Source organism: Mustelus asterias, chromosome 18 (assembly GCF_964213995.1).
Source record: "Mustelus asterias chromosome 18, sMusAst1.hap1.1, whole genome shotgun sequence".
NCBI lineage: Eukaryota > Metazoa > Chordata > Chondrichthyes > Carcharhiniformes > Triakidae > Mustelus > Mustelus asterias.
The window spans coordinates 42902747-42923103 of record NC_135818.1 but is presented as its reverse complement, the minus strand read 5'-3'; positions in this window follow the sequence as shown (position 1 = coordinate 42923103).

Genomic DNA, 20357 nt, shown 5'->3' with positions numbered 1-20357 from the left:
TGAGGAGAAATTAAAATAATATTGCACATGATCTGAGTGTGCATGCAGCTAGCAGGGTCATCGACAATCAATACATTCCCTGGTGGTGCAGAGATTAAAAATATTATCACAGGATACCCAGATTGATATTGGGGGATCTTAATGGATGAAGAAGAAAACAACACTTACATTTTTTAAAAATGCAAACTTCAGAAGCACTATGACAACCAATCACGGAAGACCGATTCAGATTTTCAATGCACAGTGACTACATACAACCATAAACAAGGTAAATGAGTTGATGGCACAAATCATCGCAAATGAGTGTGATTTAGTGGCCATTACAGATACATGGTTGCAGGGTTTTTCATGACTGAGAGTGAAATATCCAGGGATATAAGACAATTCGGAAGGACAGACAGGAAGATAAGGGAGGTGGTGTAGCTTCGATATTTAAGGATGGCTTCAAGGCGGTAGTGAGAGATGATATAGGTTCTATGGAGAAAAAAGTTGAATTTACTTGGGTGGAAATCAGAAATAGTGAGGAGAAAAAGTCACGATAGTCTATAAGCCACCAAATAATAACATCATGGTGATGCGGACAATAAACAAAGAAATAACTGATGCATGTGAAAATGGTTTGGCAATTATCATGGGGGATTTTAATCTACATGTCGATTGGCCAAACCGATTCGGTCAAGGCAGCCTTGAGGAGTTAATAGAATGCATCCGTGATAGTTTCCTTGAACAGTATGAAATAGAACCTACAAGCGAGCAAGGTATCCTAGATCTGGTCCTGTGTAATGAGACAGGAATAATCAATGATCTCACAGTTAGGGATCCTCTCAGAAGGAGCGATCATAGTATGGTTGAATTTAAAATACAGATGGATGGTGAGAAGGTAAAATCCAATACCAGTGTTTTGTGCTTAAACAAAGAAGACTACAATGGGATGAGGGAAGAGTTAGCTAAGGTAGACTGGGAGCAAATTTTTAATGGTGGGACAATTGAGGAACATTGGAGGACTTTTAAAGCGATCTTTCACAGTGCTCAGCAAAAGTATATACCAGTGATAAGGAAGGACTGTAGAAAAAGAGATAATCATCCATGGATATCTAAGGGAATAAAGGAGGGTACCAAACTGAAAGAAAATGCATATAAAGTGGCAAAGATTACTGGGAAACTAGAGGATTGGGAAATTTTTAAAGGTCAACAGAAAGCCACAAAAAAAGCTATGAAGAAAAGTAAGATTGATTATGACAGTAAACTAGCTCAGAATATAAAAACAGAAAGCAAAAGCTTCTATAAATACATAAAGTGAAAAAGAGTGGCGAAAGTAAGCGTTGGTCCTTCAGAGGATGAGAAGGGGGATTTAATAATCGGAAATGAGGAAATGGCTGAGGCATTGAACAGATCTTGTAAGGCTTCACAGTAGAAGACATAAATAACATGCCAGAAAATTGATGACAAGGAGACTATGGCAGGTGAGGACCTAAAAACGATCATTATCATTAAAGAGGTAGTGTTCGGCAAGCTAATGGGGCTAAAGGTAGACAAGTATCCTGGCCCTGATGGAATGCATCCCAGGTACTAAAAGATGGTGGGGGAAAGAGCAAATGCGCTCGTGGTAATTTATCAAAATTCACTGGACTCTGGGGCAGTTCCAGCAGATTGGAAAATAGTAAATGTGACGCCGCTGTTTAATAAAGGAGGTAGACAAAAGACGGGTAACTATAGGCCGGTTAGCTTAACTTCTGTAGTGGGGAAAATGCTTGAACCTATCATCAAGGAAGAAATAGCAAGACATCTGGATGGAAATTGTCCCATTAGGCAGACACAGCGTGGGTTCATGAAAGGCAGGCCATGTTTAACTAATTTACTGGAATTCTTTGAGGACATTACGAGTGTGGTGGACAATGGGTGTATCTGGATTTCCAGAAGGCATTCAACAAGGTCCTGCAAAAAAGGCTGCTGCGTAAGATAAAGGTGCACGGTGTTACGCGTAATGTGTTAGCATGGGACTGGTTAACTAACGGGAAGCAAAGAGTGGTGATAACTGGGTGTTTTTCTGGTTAGTGATCAGTGACTAGTGGTGTGCCTCAGGGATCAGTGTTGGGGTCACAATTGTTTACAATTTACATAGATGATTTGGAGTTGGGGACCAAGTGTAGTGTGTCAAAGTTTGCAAGTGACATTAAGATGTGTGGCAGAGCAAAGGGTGCAGAGGACACTGAAAGTCTGCAAAGGGGTATAGATAGTATAAGTGAGTGGGCAAGGGTCTGGCAGATGGAGTACAATGTTAGTAACTGTGAGGTAATCCATTTTGGCAGGAATAATAGCAAAATGGACTATTATTTAAATGGTAAAAAATTGCAGCATGCTGCTGTGCAGAGGGACCTGAGTATCCTTATGCATGGATCACAAGGAGTTGGTTTGCAGGTGCAGCAGGTAATTAAGAAGGCAAAAGGAATTTTGTCCTTCATTGCTAGAGGGATGGAATTTAAAAACAGGGAGGTTATGTTGCAGCTGTATAAGGTGCTGGTGAGGCCACACCTGGAATACTGTGTACAGTTTTGGTCTCCTTACTTGAGAAAGTATGTACTGGCACTGGAGTGAGGGGTGTAGATGAGATTCACTAGACTGATGCCGGAGTTAAGAATGTTGGCTTATAAGGACAGATTGAGTAGACTGGGACCGTACTTATAGGAATTTAGAAGAATGAGGGGGATCTTATAGAAACATATAAATTATGAAGGGAATAGATAAGATAGAAGCAGGGAGGTTGTTTCCACTGAAACTAGAACTAGGGGGCATAGTCTCAAAATAAGAGGGAGAAGATTTTGGACTGAGTTGAGGAGGAACTTCTCCGTACGGCGTAGCTACAGCATCTCCTCCGGAGCCTTCAACATGTCATTGATGAAGATGAACATCTCGCCAAGGCCATCTCCACACCCCCACTTCTTGCCTTCAAACAACCGCACAACCTCAAACAGACCATTGTCCGCAGCAAACTACCCAGCCTTCAGGAGAACAGTGACCACGACACCACACAACCCTGCCACAGCAACCTCTGCAAGACGTGCCGGATCATCAACATGGATGCCATCATCTCACGTGAGAACACCATCTACTAGGTGCACGGTACTTACTCTTGCAACTCGGCCAATGTTGTCTACCTGATACGCTGCAGGAAAGGATGTCCCGAGGCATGGTACATTGGGGAAACCATGCAGACGCTATGACAATGGATGAATGACTGCTCTCTTCCTGTGGGGGAGCACTTCAGCGGTCACGGGCATTCAGCCTCTGATCTTCGGGTAAGCGTTCTCCAAGGCGGCCTTCACGACACACGACAGTGCAGAGTCGCTGAGCAGAAACTGATAGCCAAGTTCCGCACACATGAGGATGGCCTAAACCGGGATCTTGGGTTTATGTCACACTATCAGTAACCCCCACAGCTTGCCTCCTGGACTTGCAGAATCTCACTAGCTGTCCTGTCTGGAGACAATACACATCTCTTTAACCTGTGCTTAATGCTCCCTCCACTCACATTGTCTGTATCTTTAAGAGCTGGTTGGTTGCAGAGATTCGCATTCTAATCAGTATTCTGTAACTTGATTTTGTGTCTCTGTGCCCTATTTGAGAGCAGATATCCACTCCACCTGACGAAGGAGCAGCGCTCCGAAGCTAATGTCATTTGCTACCAAATAAACCTGTTGGACTTTAACCTGGTGTTGTTAAAACTCTTACTGTGTTTACCCCAGTCCAATGCCGGCATCTCCACATCATTAAATATATTCAACAATGAAGTATCCTCGAGGGTGGAGAATTCCAAAGAGTCACAACTTGGAGGCAAAATCTGCACACAATCCTCCAGGTGTGGTATCACCAAAGCCCTGTATAATTGTAGAAATACTTCTTTATTGTTCCCGATCATCTTGCAATAAAGTTAAAACTGCAGTTTGCCTTCCTAATTGCTTTGCTGTACCTGTATGTTAACTTTGTGCTCTGTGTACGAATATTTCCAAATCTCTCTGCACATCAATATTTACAAGTTTTATGCCTTTTAAAAATATTCTGCTTTTCTATTCTTCCCATCAAAGTGAATAACCTCACAATTTCCCATTTGCCACCTTGTTGTCCACTCACTTAACCTGTTTATAACTCTTTGTATCCTCTTCATGTCCACCTCACAGTCTGCATTCTCACTATTGTCAGCTTAACAGACACATTACTCTTGGTCTCTTCATCTAGTCATTGACATGAAATGAAAGTCACCACTGTTCCAGAGGACCACAGGCTACTCTCCCCTTTGAGAAAGAGAGAGAGAGCTGACTGGTGATGAATTAAGCTGAGGGTCACCACACCTCAGGCAAGGTTGTGAAGATGGGGCCTTCATGAATAACCTCAGCCAGTACAGGAATTGAACCCCTGCTGTTGACGTCGCTCTGCATCACGAACCAGTCGTCCAGCCAACTGAGCTAACTGACTCCCATCGTTAATATAGACCATAAATAGCTGGGGGTCACATCACTAATCTTTGCCGCATTCCTTAAATTACAGCCTGTCAACATGTAGACGTCTCCTTTATTTAAACTTCTTCCTGCCCATTAACTAATCCTCTATCCATGCTAATGAATCACACCCGACTCTAAAATCCAAAGGCAGAACTTACCGAGAAAATGGTAAAGTGTCCTTTCCAGCATGAAAATTGATATGAATCCTGCCATCACCAGCAGGATGATCGGAACTCGATCTTTAGGCATTTTTTGCCTTGTGAAACATATCGCGCATGAGGCACAAAGCACCTGATTCGTCCGCTGTGGGGGTCATCTGAGTGCTTCAGTCAATGACTTCACAATACTCACTCTCATTCAGGCCAGGCGGATGGCCGCTCAAAGATATTCGGAGGGGGCCCTAACGAGTCTTTGGATGTGATGAAGGAGAGGTGGGCAACCATTTACCCACAGGATAGCAGGAGGCCTCCCAGCTATATGATGAATCCCGTCTGTGAGGCACTGGCAGCAGCGATCAGTGTGAGCAGCATGACACAGAGGACAGGTGTTCAATGTCGTAAAAAGATGAATGACATACAATCTGCAGGGGTAAGAGCGCCGTCTTTCCTTGGTATTCCACCCTTCTGTCACCCCCGGAATGACACCTGGAACCCACATGCCACCACCTTGCAGTTTCCCAGCAACCTGACCTTCCAGTATCATTCTCAAACTCCCCCAACACTCCTCATCAGAACCCCTACTTTCCTAGGTGTGGTGCCCAGACATGCCAGTTGTCAACACAAGTGGCAACACAAGTGGTCAAGAAGACATATGACACACTTGCTTTCATCGGTCGCGGCATAGAGTATAAAAATTAGCAAGTCATGTTGCAGCTGTATAGAACTTTATTGAGGCCATATTTGGAATATTGCATACAGTTCTTGTTGCCACATGACCAGATGGATTTGGAGGCTCTGGAGAGGGTACGGAAAATGTTTACTAGGAAGTTGCCTGGTGTGGAAGGTATTAGCTATGAGGAGAAATTGGACAAACTTGGTTTGTTTTCACTTGAATGATGGAGGCTGAGAGACGACCTGATCAAAGTTGACAAAATTATGAGAGGCATGGATAGAATGAATAGTCAGAGTCGTTTTCCCAGGTTAGAAATGCCAATTGCCAGGGGACATAGGTTTAAGGTAAAAAGGGGGAAAGTTTAAAGGTGAGAGGCAAGTTTTTTACACAGAGGGTGATAAGCATCTGGAATGTGCTGCAAGAGGAGCTGGTAGAAGCAGATACAATAGCAACATTTAAGAGGCATCTTGACAGATACATGAATAGGCAGGGAATGGAGGGATATGGACCGCATAGAAGCAAAAGTTCTTTAGTTTCGAAAGTTATCATGTGTCGGTGCAGGCTTGGGGCCTGAAGGGCCTGTCCCTGTGCTGTGCTTTTCTTTGTTCCTTGTTGTCCTCAACCTCCGACCCACCAAGCTCACAATATCCTCCTTTGTGTGCCTGCAGGAGAAGATAGTGTGTAACAAGCACGAGGGGGAGAAGATGGGTCGGGGTATGTCCGAGTTGAGGATTTTGACCCCATTTGAAGAAAGGATGATTGAGTTCGCAGGGGAGGACCAAGAGCGGGCCTGCACTGACACTGAGGTTGGTCAGCAACAGAAAAATGAGGAGCCACTGTACCTTCATTCTGTCTCATGTGAGTCTCTAAGTGCCCAAACCCTTGACTTTGCCATTTACTAAAACCGTGTCTCTTACCTTGCAGGAACATCAACAAACGAGCCCAGGCCGTTCACCAGCAGAGCCCCCCTCCTGCTCCAATCCTTGCCAGCACCCCAGAGGAGATCTCCAAGGATGATACTGAAGTTGAGTCACATCTACCACCCACGCCATTCACCGTTGCAGAGACTATCACCTTAGTGGGCAAACATAGATTTCCACTCCATCTGGCGAAGGAGCAGCGCTCCGAAAGCTAATGGTATTTGCTACCAAATAAACCTGTTGGACTTTAATCTGGTGTTGTTAAAACTCTTACTTTGTTTACCCCAGTCCAACGCCGGCATCTCCACATCATTACTAGCTGGTGAGCAGCACACTGGTTCTGAAGCACATCAGGTGGAAGGAGAAATGTCCCAGGGATTGGGCAGTCAGAGGTCTACTGGATCCCAGGACACAGCTGCGCCCCAGCCAGGTGCCGTGCATCTGGAGATGTTCTCCTCTCAGCTGCTAGAGATGCAAAGGCAGATCTGGGAAATTTAGGAGGGGCTGTCAGTGACATTCTTGCAACTGCAAGGCCAATTGAAGGAGTCCCAGAGGCTTCAGTCACTTGTTGCTGACATTGTGTGGCACCCAGACCAACACTGCAAGAATGGTGACCACAGTGGAATGCTTAGGGCAAGATGTCAGAGCCATGACTGCATGAACTCAATGGCATGGTTCAGTCTCTGCGAACCATGGGGTTGAGGGTTTCAACACCATGGTACAGACAAGGCAGGCCTCCAATGCCAGATGAAGTTGAGGCTTCTGGAGCTCATTCCTGCTTACCCTTTATACCATGAGCACTTCAGGGGCCCACGAGTACCCCGAGGGAGGAGGATGCACAGGAGCCCATCCAGGACCTTGAACCAAGGAGATTCTTGGCAGTGACCAGCCCTTCTGACTCCCCCCTTACTGACACTGGAGCATCTCAGGGGCAGCAGGCAGAACTGGGCAACGCGGTTAAACTGTGCCCCTGAGATGCTTTGGGTTTCAGCTGGGTCCCTCCAGGTTCAGGCCCTCCGGGGACTGCCCACCAAAGTCATCCTAGACAACAGAGGGTGGAAGACAACAGGCTGCCTTAACTTCTGATGTGCATCCTGGGAAAACACCAAAACAAAGCGGTAGGGCCTGCTTGCAAGATGAAGGCGTTTTAGGGACACAGAGTAGGCATGGGTGAAGTAAGGCACAGGGAGTTAGGGTTCAAAATAATATGTCACAATAACAACTCACCTCCTTAAAAGCTGTTGTTCACAACCTTTACGCCTCACTGTCATTGACCTTTCTCCCACTGGGATAGGTCCTCACCAAATCTGAACACAGGTTTTCTAACAGGCCCCCAATGCAAGGCAAATGGCTGCACTCCTCTCCTTGACTTTGAGACTGTGGGCATCTGACATTGGTAAGACTCAAAATAGATGGCCAATTAATTAGTCGAGCAGGATTCTCGGAATGTTAGAGGGCACAATTTCTCTCTGAGGCACAGACAGGCAATACAAGTAGGTGCTGTTCATACTCAGACTGTCATCCCATAATCTAATTGCTGTCAGGTCTTTACATTTAAGACTCGGGGCAGCCACTACATAATCTTGAAATCACTGTCCAATGGCAGTCCCCCAACGCTGCCCCCCACGCCCCCTCCCCACCACCCCCCCGCCAACTCCCCCACCCCTCCTCCTTCATTACTGTCCTGCCTTCTCTTTTGAGGTTTTATCCAGCCAGCCCCTTGGCGTGGCCTCCTTCAGTCTCATCGCTCCCTTCCCCTTATCTCATGAGCCCCATTCTCCCAAATGGTCCATACCCCCAGGCCCTTTAATGAGTACTCATTCTCACTTTTTTTTTCTGAATGATTATTCTCTCCTTCAGTAAATTCCATTGTTTTTCCCACTGTGGTGAACCATTGTTGGTTACCACCAGGAGTGCTGAGCCATGGTTTGGCCAGCACTATGAGTCTGTAGATATGTTACTGTTGGGGTTAGGGTTGGGCTGTTCTACCTGTTAATATAGTCCGATGGTACACTCCAGTTGGCTCCGCCTCCTGGGAGAGGTATAAAGGTCACTGCTCTGCCTGGTGACCCTTTAGTCTGGGATTGTATATTGTATATAGCAGCTACGTTATTGTTGGCAATAAAAGCCTCTATTTCCCGAGTACATCCAGCCTCCCGTGTGATTTATCGCGCATCAATTTTATTGCTAACAAAATTTTTTTTTTTTAACAAAAACCCCAAAAGAAAACCATGGAGCAAATGCTGAAACCCGAGCAGCTTACGTTGGATCCACGTGCGGCGGGAGCATCGAACACTTTCGACCATTGGTTGAAGTGTTTCCAAGATTACCTCGACGCCCCCACAGCGGTTCACAACGACGCCGACAGACTGCGGGTCCTCCACGCGAGGGTAAGCGACGCTGTATACTTAGCGATCCGTGAGGCCCAAGACTACAAAGGGGCCATCGAGCTTCTCAAAAAGCGATACAACAAACCGCCGAATGAGATCCATGCTCGACACCTTCTAGCCACTCGACGGCGGCAGCCCGGCGAAACGACAGAACAGTACCTGTGTGAACTTCAGCAGCTAGTCAGAGCCTGAAACTGCAAGCCAGTGTCGGCGGCCCAGTACATGAGCGACCTAGTTCGAGATGCGTTTGTGGCGGGAATCGGCTCGTCGTACATTCGCCTTCGGCTGCTGGAGAAAGGTAACCTCGACCTCACTAACACCGTAGAATTAGCTGACGCTCTAGAAACGGCCTCCAAAAGTCTGGAGATGTACCCCGACGACCGCGTGGGGACATTGTGGCAGGTGCAGCCGCAGACTCCACTTTATTCAGCGGTTTCGAAAAACTGCGCGATTGCGTTTCCAGCCTCGGACCTGACGACGGTTGCAGCTCCAGGTGGCCCACGGTGTTACTTCTGTGGGGGGGGGTGAAACACCCTCAGCAGCGATGTCCAGCTAAAACGGTATTGTGCTCCACCTGTGGCAAGAAGGGGCATTATTCCAAAGTCTGCCGGACCAAACCACCCTCCAAACATAGCAGTGCGGCGTGTGATTCCCTGGAGCCGGCCTCCTTGTCTTCTGCGTCTTCGAGGTCTTCCACCACGTGCGATTCCAGAGCGTCGCCATTCCTAACGACGGAGTTGCAAGACACGTGCGACCTGCAGGGGCTGCCGTTTTTGGCGCCATCGACCACGTGCGACCTATGGGGGCAGCCATTTTGGTCGGCACCAACCGCAAATGACCAGCAGGGGCCGTCATCAACCATCTCAGCTGCCTGCAGTTGCACCCATGATCCAACGGTGGCGTCAATCATCCTGGAACAGGCCAAGCCTCACAGACTCGACAAGTCCATGATGGACATACAGGTAAACGGACGCCAGATTTATTGTTTGTTTGACAGCGGGAGCACGGAGAGCTTCATTCACCCTGACACCGTGAAGCGGTGCAGTCTCCAGATTCGGACTGTCAAGCAGACAATTTCGATGGCGTCAAGGTCCCGGTCTGTCACCGTGCTAGGGAGCTGCGTGGTCAACCTGACGGTGCAGGGCACGGTTTACGAGAACTTGTGTTCCTTGTGTTACCGGACCTTTGCGCGCCGATACTCCTAGGACTAGATTTTATGGTCCACCTGAAGAGTGTAACCCTGCAGTATGATGGGCCACTCCCTCCGCTTTCAGTGGGAGCACTGCAGCCTCTAAATTGCCCAATGCGCTCCACATGTAGTCTCTCGACGCTCAGGATTACTCCACCCTCCCTATTCCAGAATCTCGTGCCAGGCTGCAAGCCCATCGCAACAAAGAGCAGGCGTTACAGCGCTGAGGATCGGATCTTCATTCGATCTGAAGTTCAGCGGCTCCTCAAGGAAGGGATCATCCAACCTAGCGCTAGTCCATGGAGAGCGCAAGTCGTGGTGGTTAAGAATGGGAACAAACCCCGGATGGTCATAGACTATAGTCAGACCATTAACAGATACACGCAGCTGGATGCGTATCCCCTCCCGCGCATATCTGACATGGTCACTCAGATTACGCAGTACCGGGTGTTCTCCACCATTGACTTGAAGTCTGCTTACCACCAGCTCCCCATTCGCCCAGAGGACCGAAAATACACGGCCTTTGAGGCGGATGGTCGTCTGTACCACTTTTTAAGGGTTCCCTTTGGTGTCATGAATGGGGTCTCGGTCTTCCAGCGTGCTATGGACCGAATGGCGGACCAGAACGGGCTGCAGGCTACCTTCCCGTACATGGATAACGTCACCATCTGCGGCCATGACCAGCAGGACCACGGTGCCAACCTTCTTAGGTTCTTACGCACTGCATCTCGCCTGAATCTGACCTACAACAGGGAGAAGTGTGTATTTCGCAAGCGCCGCCTAGCTATCCTCGGATACGTGGTGGAAAACGGGGTCCTTGGCCCTGATCCAGACCGTATGCATCCCCTCCTCGAACTCCCCCTGCCCACTAGCATCAAAGCACTGAGAAGATGCTTAGGCTTCTTCTCATACTATGCACAGTGGGTTCCCAATTATGCGGACAAAGCCCGTCCGCTCATCAAGTCTACCTCTTTTCCCCTACCAACAGAGGCTCGCTTAGCCTTTGCAGGAATAAAAGCTGACATCGCGAAAGCCACGCTGCACACTATCGACGAGTCCATCCCCTTCCAGGTGGAGAGTGATGCATCTGATTTCGCCCTGGCCTCCACACTTAACCAGGCAGGCAGGCCCGTCGCCTTTTTCTCTCGCACCCTCCAAGGCCCTGAAATTCGGCATTCTGCGGTGGAAAAAGAGGCCCAGGCCATTGTGGAGGCCGTTCGGCATTGGCGCCATTACTTGGCGGGAAAACGGTTCACTCTGCTCACGGACCAGCGGTCCGTGGCGTTCATGTTCAACAACACGTTACCGGGTAAGATCAAGAATGATAAAATCTTGAGGTGGAGAATCGAACTCTCCACCTACAATTATGATATCATGTACCGTCCAGGGAAGCTCAACGAGCCCTCGGACGCCCTGTCGCGTGGAACATGTGCTAGTGTGCAGGAGAATCGATTACAGGCTCTCCTCAATGACCTCTGTCATCCGGGGGTCACTCGGCTCTTCCATTTTATAAAGGCCCGGAATCTACCCTACTCGGTGGAGGATGTCAGGTCCATAACCAGAAGCTGCCAGGTATGCGCGGAATGCAAACCGCACTTCTACCGACCTGACAGGGCACACCTCATTAAGGCCACTCGTCCTTTCGAAAGACTGAGTGTGGACTTCAAGGGCCCCCTTCCCTCGACAGATCGGAACGTGTACTTCCTCAATGTGATTGACGAGTACTCACGATTCCCTTTTGTCATTCCCTGTTCTGATATGACCGCTGCCACAGTTATCAAAGCATTACGGGATCTTTTCACCCTGTTCGGTTACCACTGTTATATCCACAGCGATAGGGGCTCGTCGTTCATGAGCGACGACTTGAGGCAATACCTGCTCTCACATGGGATTGCCTCTAGTAGAACCACGAGCTACAACCCAAGGGGTAACGGACAGGTTGAACGAGAGAATGCTACAGTCTGGAAGGCTGTCTTACTGGCGTTGAGGTCTAAAGGTCTTGCAGTCTCCCGTTGGCAAGAGGTACTCCCTGATGCGCTCCATTCCATACGCTCACTCCTGTGTACGGCAACCAACGCTACTCCTCATGAGAGAATGTTTTCATTCCCTAGGAAGTCTTCCTCTGGGACCTCATTACCGTCTTGGTTGACGTACTCAGGACCTGTCCTCCTGCGGTGGCATGTTAGGACCTGCAAGTCCGACCCTTTGGTTGAACAGGTCCATCTCCTCCACGCCAACCCTCAGTATGCCTATGTGGCATATCCTGACGGGCGAGAGGACACGGTCTCGATTCAAGATCTGGCGCCTACAGGGGGCTTGGAAACCCCAGTCGCTCCCACACCCCCAGTTAGGAACCCCTCGACCATTATCTCTTCTCCTGACACGGCGCGGGCAGTATCGGGACCACCACTTAACCCTCTTACTCCCGTGTACAGCTTGCCTGAGTCCAGGAGGTTGTCGCCACCTCGAGGCGTGCTCGAGTCCAGTGGATTGTCACCACCTCGTGGTCTACCGGCCCGTGAGGAACTGGAGGAGCTACTGGACACCGCCTTGGAGAGAGGGTCACCGCGATCGCCTGAACCGGCGTCATCGCCAGTGTTGAGGAGGTCATAGAGACGGTGCGGTCCCCCAAAACGATTGAACTTATAGACAGATGAACAGTTGTTCTGTTTTTTTGTGCCCCGCCGGCCTTTGTTTTTAAAGGAGGGGTGAATGTGGTGAACCATTGTTGGTTACCACCAGGAGTGCTGAGCCATGGTTTGGCCAGCACTATGAGTCTGTAGACATGTTACTGTTGGGGTTAGGGTTGGGCTGTTCTACCTGCTAATACAGTCCTATGGTACACTCCAGTTGGCTCCGCCTTCCGGGAAAGGTATAAAGGTCACTGCTCTGCCTGGTGACCCTTTAGTCTGGGATTGTATATTGTATATAGTAGCTCCGTTATTGTTGGCAATAAAAGCCTTTATTTCCCGGGTACATCCAGCCCCCGTGTGATTTATCGTGCATCACCCACCACTAACATTAAGTTAAACTTCTTTGCCACACAGGCAGATGAATCATTCACGATGGTGAAAAGGTTTTGAAACAAAATCATTTCCACAGAATCATTTAGGGCAGTCAGCAGCTGTGAAAACAAAAAGTCGTTACATTCATTATGGGCTCTAAAGAGCTTTTAAACAGACAGGCTTCATGGCAACACGCACCAACTGTGATCCCCATCCCAGGGATACCCCCAAACTGTCCTCCTAATTCCCAAACCCCCCACCCCAGCACCCCAGAACCATCCCCTACCTCTCTGCAATTGGCCAGCAGATACCATCCCCTTATACACTTCGCTACAAGATGGAGACTGTACTCATCTCCTTCCTCCCTCTCGGACACCACAGTGCCGGATTCCCATTTTTAAAAAGGAGCAGTAATTCGGTCCCATGTGACATTGCGCTGGTGGATGGGAAGATTCATTGAAGTCTGAATTTTAAAAAATATTCATTCATGGGATGTAGGCTTTGCTGCTGAGCCAGCATTTTTTGCCCATCGCTGAAGACATTTAATGGTGTTACCATCACTGAATCCCCCACTGTCAACATCCTTGGGGTTACCATGGACCAGAAACTCAACTGGACTCACCATATAAACACAGTGGCTACAAGAGCAGATCAGAGGCTAAAAATACTGTGGCGAGTAACTCACCTCCTGACTCCTGAAAGCCTATCCACCATCTACAAGGCACAAGTCAGGAATGTGATGGAATACTCCCCACTTGCCTGGATGGGTGCAGCTCTAACAACACTCAAGAAACTTGACACCATCCAGGACAAAACAGCCCGCTTGATTGGCACCACATCTACAAACATCCACTCCCTCCACCACCGATGCTCAGTAGCAGCAGTGTGTACTATCTACAAGATGCATTGCATCCTTAGACAGCACCTTCCAAACCCACAACCACTTCCATCTAGAAGGACAAGGGCAGCAGATACATGGGAACACCACCACCTGCAAGTTCCCCTCCAAGGCACTCTCCATCCTGACTTGGGAACATACCGGCACTCTTTTGCAGTTGCTGGGTCAAAATCCTGGAATCCTCTCCCTGACGGCATTGTGGATCAACCCACAGCACATGGACTGCAGCGATTCCAGAAGGCAGCTCACTACTACCTTCTCAAGGGCAACTAGGGATGGGTAATAAATGCTGGCCAGCCATGTCCCACGAATGAATTAAAAAAAACACATTGCTGTGGCACTGGAGTCAAATATAGGCCAGTCCAGGTAAGGACGGCAGATTTCCTTCCCTAAAGGACATTAGGGAACCAGAAGGGTTTTTACAATTATCAACAATGTTGCATGGTCATGATTAGAATTTTGCAGTTGAGAACTTTTGAGACTGCAGTTTGTCCCATGCCTGCCCTGAGCTTGATGCTCTGAGTCACTTTATCAGGAGCAAGTAGATCCCGATGGCATTGCTCAATGTATAGTCAGAGCACACAAGTCTCTCTGTCGTGTCAAGGTGACAGTTCACGAAGGGCATGTGTGGCTTCACAGTTAACATATTGGCTTTATGGCTATGAATGGTATTAAATCCCAAAGGTAGGGGAGGCTAAAACTAGAGGGCATAGGTTTAAGGTGAGAGCGGAGAGATACAAAAGTGTCCAGAGGGGCAATTTTTTCGCACAGAGGGTGGTGAGTGTCTGGAACAAGCTGCCAGAGGTAGTAGTAGAGGCAGGTACAATTTTATCTTTTAAAAAGCATTTAGACAGTTACATGGGTAAGATGGGTATAGAGGGATATGGGCCAAATGTGTGCAATTGGGATTAGTTTAGGTGTTTAAAAAAAAGGGGCAGCATGGACAAGTGGGGCTGAATGGCCTGTTTCCATGCTGTAAACCTCTATGACTATGACTCTATAAATCTATTAAAAATTTCGAGAATAGTCCAAGTACAAATTTAATGGCTTTTCCCAAAATATGACCAAGTGTCATTTCAGGCATGAAAACCGGTGCAATTTCTGTTTGCTCGGGCGGCACTATCCCAATTGTGATCTTTCCACACTTAGTGGAATAAATAATCCTCTGCATGAACCACACCAAGTAAGAAGTTTAACAACACCAGGTTAAAGTCCAACAGGTTTATTTGGTAGCAAAAGCCACACAAGCTTTTGGAGCTGCAAGCCCCTTCTTCAGGTGAGTGGAAATTCTGTTCACAAACAGAGCATATAAAGACACAAACTCAATTTACATGAATAATGGTTGGAATGCGAATACTTACAACTAATCAAGTCTTTAAGAAACACTCTTGCCTTCAAACAACCGCACAACCTCAAACAGACCATTGTCCGCAACAAACTACCCAGCCTTCAGGAGAACAGTGACCATGACACCACACAACCCTGCCACAGCAACCTCTGCAAGACGTGCCGGATCATCGACACAGATGCCATCATCTCACGTGAGAACACCATCCACCAGGTACACGGTACATACTCTTGCAACTCGGCCAACGTTGTCTACCTGATACGCTGCAAGAAAGGATGTCCCGAGGCATGGTACATTGGGGAAACTATGCAGATGCTGCAGACGCTGCCTCAACTGGAATATTGGGTTCATGTCCCACTATTTGTAACCCCCACAGAGTTTCACTGGCTGTCTTGTCTGGAGACAATACACATCTTTTTAGCCTGTCTTGATGCTCTCTCCACTCATGCTGTTTTGTTTCTTAAAGACTTGATTAGTTGTAAGTATTCACATTCCAACCATTATTCATGTAAATTGAGTTTGTGTCTTTATATGCTCTGTTTGTGAGCAGAATTCCCACTCACCTGAAGAAGGGGCTTGCAGCTCCGAAAGCTTGTGTGGCTTTTGCTACCAAATAAACCTGTTGGACTTTAACCTGGTGTTGTTAAACTTCTTACTGTGTTTACCCCAGTCCAACGCCGGCATCTCCACATCATGAACCACACCAAACCAGATTCCCCAGGCATCGAATTCACTTGACCCGGGGCTCAGCTGAGTATTGTAATCAAAGGGGAGCTGCATTTAAACTGTCCTTCAGCACTCACTCCCAGAGAAGCCAGGAGGTTGACTGCGAGGAGATCTGCTCTATCTTTCTTGCAGGGCCTAACCAGTCTGTTGCACACACTGGAGGAGAGGCGGGCAACTGTTTACTCTCGTGTTGAAAGTAGACCCCTGATTAATGTAACCAATCCTATCTGAGAGGGCGTGGCAGCTGCAGTCAGTGCCAGCAGCTTGACCGGGGGACCGGTCACTTCTTTGGACTGTGGGAGGGAGCTGGAGCACCTGAAGGAAACCTACGCAGGCACAGGGAGAATGTACAGTCACCCAAGGTAGGAATTGAACCCGGGTCCCTGGTGCTGGGAGGCAGCAGTGCTAACTACTGTGTCACCATGCTGCCCATGAAACATGAACCCATTTAAAGCAAACATTATAACCACCCCTTTAAAAGAACAAAGTAGTTGCATATAAGTGTAAGTACCCATCCATTAACAACACACTGTAACTTCCCGGCATATATCTCAATATTCCTGATTCTATGTCCCAAGCCTGTTTTCCTTCTGAAATGTTGATGTTATGTGTTAAAAAATTCAGATTTATCGTGTCCATAAAAGAATCACAAAGATTTCTCACAAGATGGCAGAATGACTGTTCTGCAGAAAATATGTCATTGCTTGGATAATACGTGAAATACTTTGTTGGATGCAACAGGACTGTAGAGCTAATAGCATGAGCCTCACCCTTGCTACTTAAGTACTTTATGAAAGGCAGAGAGCAGAACAGTTAAGCAAGAGTATAACTTGTTAATCAACTGAGCTTCATTAGATACAGTGAGGACTATTTAAACCATTCATTATGAAAGGAATTGGAAGTAGCTGCTGCTTTTTTTATGTTTTCCCTCAGGTGTTGATATAGGTATGAGCACCACACACCATTTCCCTGGTGTCCAAGAGCATTTACAGAAACTTCTCCTCCTGGAATTGTCATTCCAGATTTGATTTGCAACATTACTACATTGCATATCCACTCAGTCCTCCCAGGAGAAGCAGCAATTACATTGTACTAACTGCAACAAAAGAACTTCCACTCCTTTGACTCACATTAGCCTTCTGGTTAACTGACAACAGAGATGCTAGTCTATACATGCAGGCTTTCCCATGCTGGAAAAAGAACAGTACAAATTCTATTATATTACTTTTGCACTCAAGGCGGCATGGTGGCACAGTGTTTCGCTCTGCCGTCTCACAGCGCCAGGGACCTGGGTTCGAGTCCGGCCTTGGTCTGTGTGGAGTTTGCATGTTCTCCACGTGTCAGCGTGGGTTTCTTCCCGGTGCTCTGGTTTCCTCCTACAGTTCAAAGATGTGGGTTAGGTTGATTGGCCATGCTAAGTTGACCCTGAGGGGCCGATTTTACCAAATTGGTTCTAAGTGCCGGGTGCCGTCGTAAATCAGACCTGCGCCCCCATACGCCTTTTTTTGGCACGGGTCCAGTGGGCGGGGCCTAGCGCATTTGCATCTGTCGGAGCACCGAACTGCACATGCGCAGTTCGAAGCTGACAGCACTCAGCGCGCCCGAGCGCGAAAGTCAAAGGCAGCACTGACAGCACTGCTGACTGCGCTGCCTTTGACTTTCCCGGGTGGTGGGGGGGGGGTGGGGTGGGGGGTGGGGGGTGGGATGTGACGTCTCTTCACTGGGGGGAGGATGGGGGAGGGATCTGACGTCTCTTCCCTGAGGGGGTGGGGGGGGGGGGTGTAGGGGGTGGGATGTGACATCTCTTCCCTGGGGGGGGGGGATAGGGGGGGGATCTGACGTCTCTTCCCTGAGGGGGAGGGGGATGGGGGGGGATGTGACGCCTCTTCCCTAGGTGGGGGGGTAGGGGGGGGATCTGACATCTCTTCCCGAAGGGGGGGGGGGTTAGGGGGGATGTGACATCTCTTCCCGTAGGGGCGGTTAGGGGGGATCTGACATCTCTTCTCTGTTGGGGGGGGGCAGGGGGGGGATGTGACGTCTCTTCCCTGGGGGGGGGGGATCTGATGTCTCTTCCCTGAGGGGGGTGGGTAGGGGGGGGAACTGACATTTCTTCCCTGAGGGGGGGGGGGGGGGGGTGGGGGGGTGGGCGGTAGGGGGGGATTGGACGTCTCATCCCTGAGGGGGACGGGGGGGGTAGGGGGGGATGTGATGTCTCTCCCCTGGGGGGGGGAGGGGGGCGGCAGGGGGGGGATGTGACGTCTCTTCCCTGAGGGGGGGGGGTGGGGGGGGATGTGACATCGTTGGGGATGGACCGCGTTTTAGGCCCGACACCCAACTTTACCACGATTTCGCGCCCTTGGTAAAATCGGGCCCTTAGTGTCAGGGGGATTAGCAGGGAAGATATGTGGGGTTGTGGGGATAGAATTTGGGTGGGTTTATTGTTAGTGCAGCATCGATGGGTCAATTGGCCTCCTTCTGCACTGTAGATTCTATGATTCAATGATTGTAAATATGTTTTAAAATCTTGCAAAATAATTGTGACTACAATAGAACAAAGAACAAAAAAAATGGATTTTGAGTAATTGGCGAGGCTTCAGAAAAGATGTACAAGAATGATCCCAGAAATGTGAGGATATCCATATTGGCAAAGAATTAGGAACACAGGAATTCAAAGTTGGACACACAACCCTCTGAGACTGCTCTACCATCCAATAAGATCATGACATATTTGTCTGAAGCCTCAACTTCACTTTCCTACCTGCCTTTCCATAGGCCTTGACTCCCACGTCTCTCAAAATTCTATCTAACTCAACCCCGAATATATTCAATGACCTAGCCTCCACTGCTGTCTGGGGAAGAGAATTCCACATGCTAATAACCCTCTGAGAAACAAAATCTCCTTATCTCTGTCTTAAAAGGGAGAACTCTTATTCTTAAACCTTATCCCCTAGTTCTAGTCTCCCCTACAAGAGGAAACATTCCCCCTTGTATACATCCTTTCAAGCCCCCTCAGGATCTAATGTCTCAATAAGGTCACCTCTCATTTTTCTAAGTTCCAATGGTTTTGGCCCAACCTGTCCAACCTTTTTTCATAAGGTTCACTCCAGGAATGAGTCTAGTGAACCTTTCCTGAACTGATTCTAATGCAATTATATCCTTTTTAAAATAAGGCGACCAAAACTCTACACAGTACTCCAGATGTAAAGGCCCTGTACAGCTGCAGTAAAACTTCCCTAGAATCTTAGAAACCCTACAGCACAGAAAGAGGCCATTCGGCCCATCGAGTCTGCACCGACCACAATCCCACCCAGGCCCTACCCCCATATCCCTACATATTTACCCACTAATCCCTCTAACCCTACGCATCCCAGGACACTAAAGGCAATTTTAGCTTGGCCAATCAACCTAACTCGCACATCTTTGGACTACTTATATATTCCATTTTCCTTGCAATAAATGTCAACAGGTGACACGGTGGCTCCAGTGGTTAGCATTGCTTCCTCACAGCGCCAGGGACCCAGGTTCAGTTCCGACCCTGGGTGACTCTGTGTAGTTTGCACGTTCGCCCTGTGTCTGCACGGGTTTCCTCCGGCAGCTCTGGTTTCCTCTCACTGTCCAAAGATGTGTAGATTAGATGGATTGGCCATGCTAATTTGCCCCTTAGTGTCCAAAAATATGTAGGTTAGATGAAATGGCCATGGTAAATTGCCCCTAGTGTCGGGGGACCAGCCGTGTAAATACGTGCGGTTATGGGGATAGGGCCTGGATGGGATTGTTGTCAGTGCAGGATCGATTGCACTGTAGGGATTCTGTGATTCTGTGATTCATCTTGCCTTCCTAATCATTTGCAGTACCTGCATACTAACTTTGTGTGATTCATGTATCTGGACAACCAGATCACTCTGTACCACTGAGTTCCACAATCTCTCCCCGTGTAAACAGTATACTGCTTATCTATGCTTCCTGCCAAAATGAACAAGTTCACATTTTCCATATTTATACTCCATCTGCTAATTTTGTTTGCTTACTTGCTTAAGCCATCTATACCCTTTTGTAGGCTTTTTACCTTCCCTTGACAACTTACTTTCCTACCTATCTTTGTGTGAGCCAGAAATTTAGCAACCATACATAAATGGCGGGATTTTCCTCCCCCTCCACAGCGTATTTCGTGGTGGTGGAGGCTGTGCGCCGCTCGCTGGCAGCGGAATCTTATGGTCCCGCTGTTGTCAGTGGGGTTTCCCACTGAACGCACCCCTCTCCACTGGGAAATCTGCAGCAGGAGTGCACCGTTGACAGGACCGTAAGATTCCATTGATGTAAACAGAGCAAGATTTTGGCATCAGTCTCTTCGTCCAAGTAATTGATATAGATTGTAAAGTGAAAATTTGACAGGCTGAAGATTTGCTTTTGAAAATAGAAGGCTGAGGGGTGAGCTAATAGAGAACTTTAAAATAATAAATGGTTTTGGTACATTGGATATGAGAGAATGTTTCCTGTTGTGGGGACAAGCATAACTGGAGACCATCTGTTTAAGAAAGTCGCCAAGGAATCCAA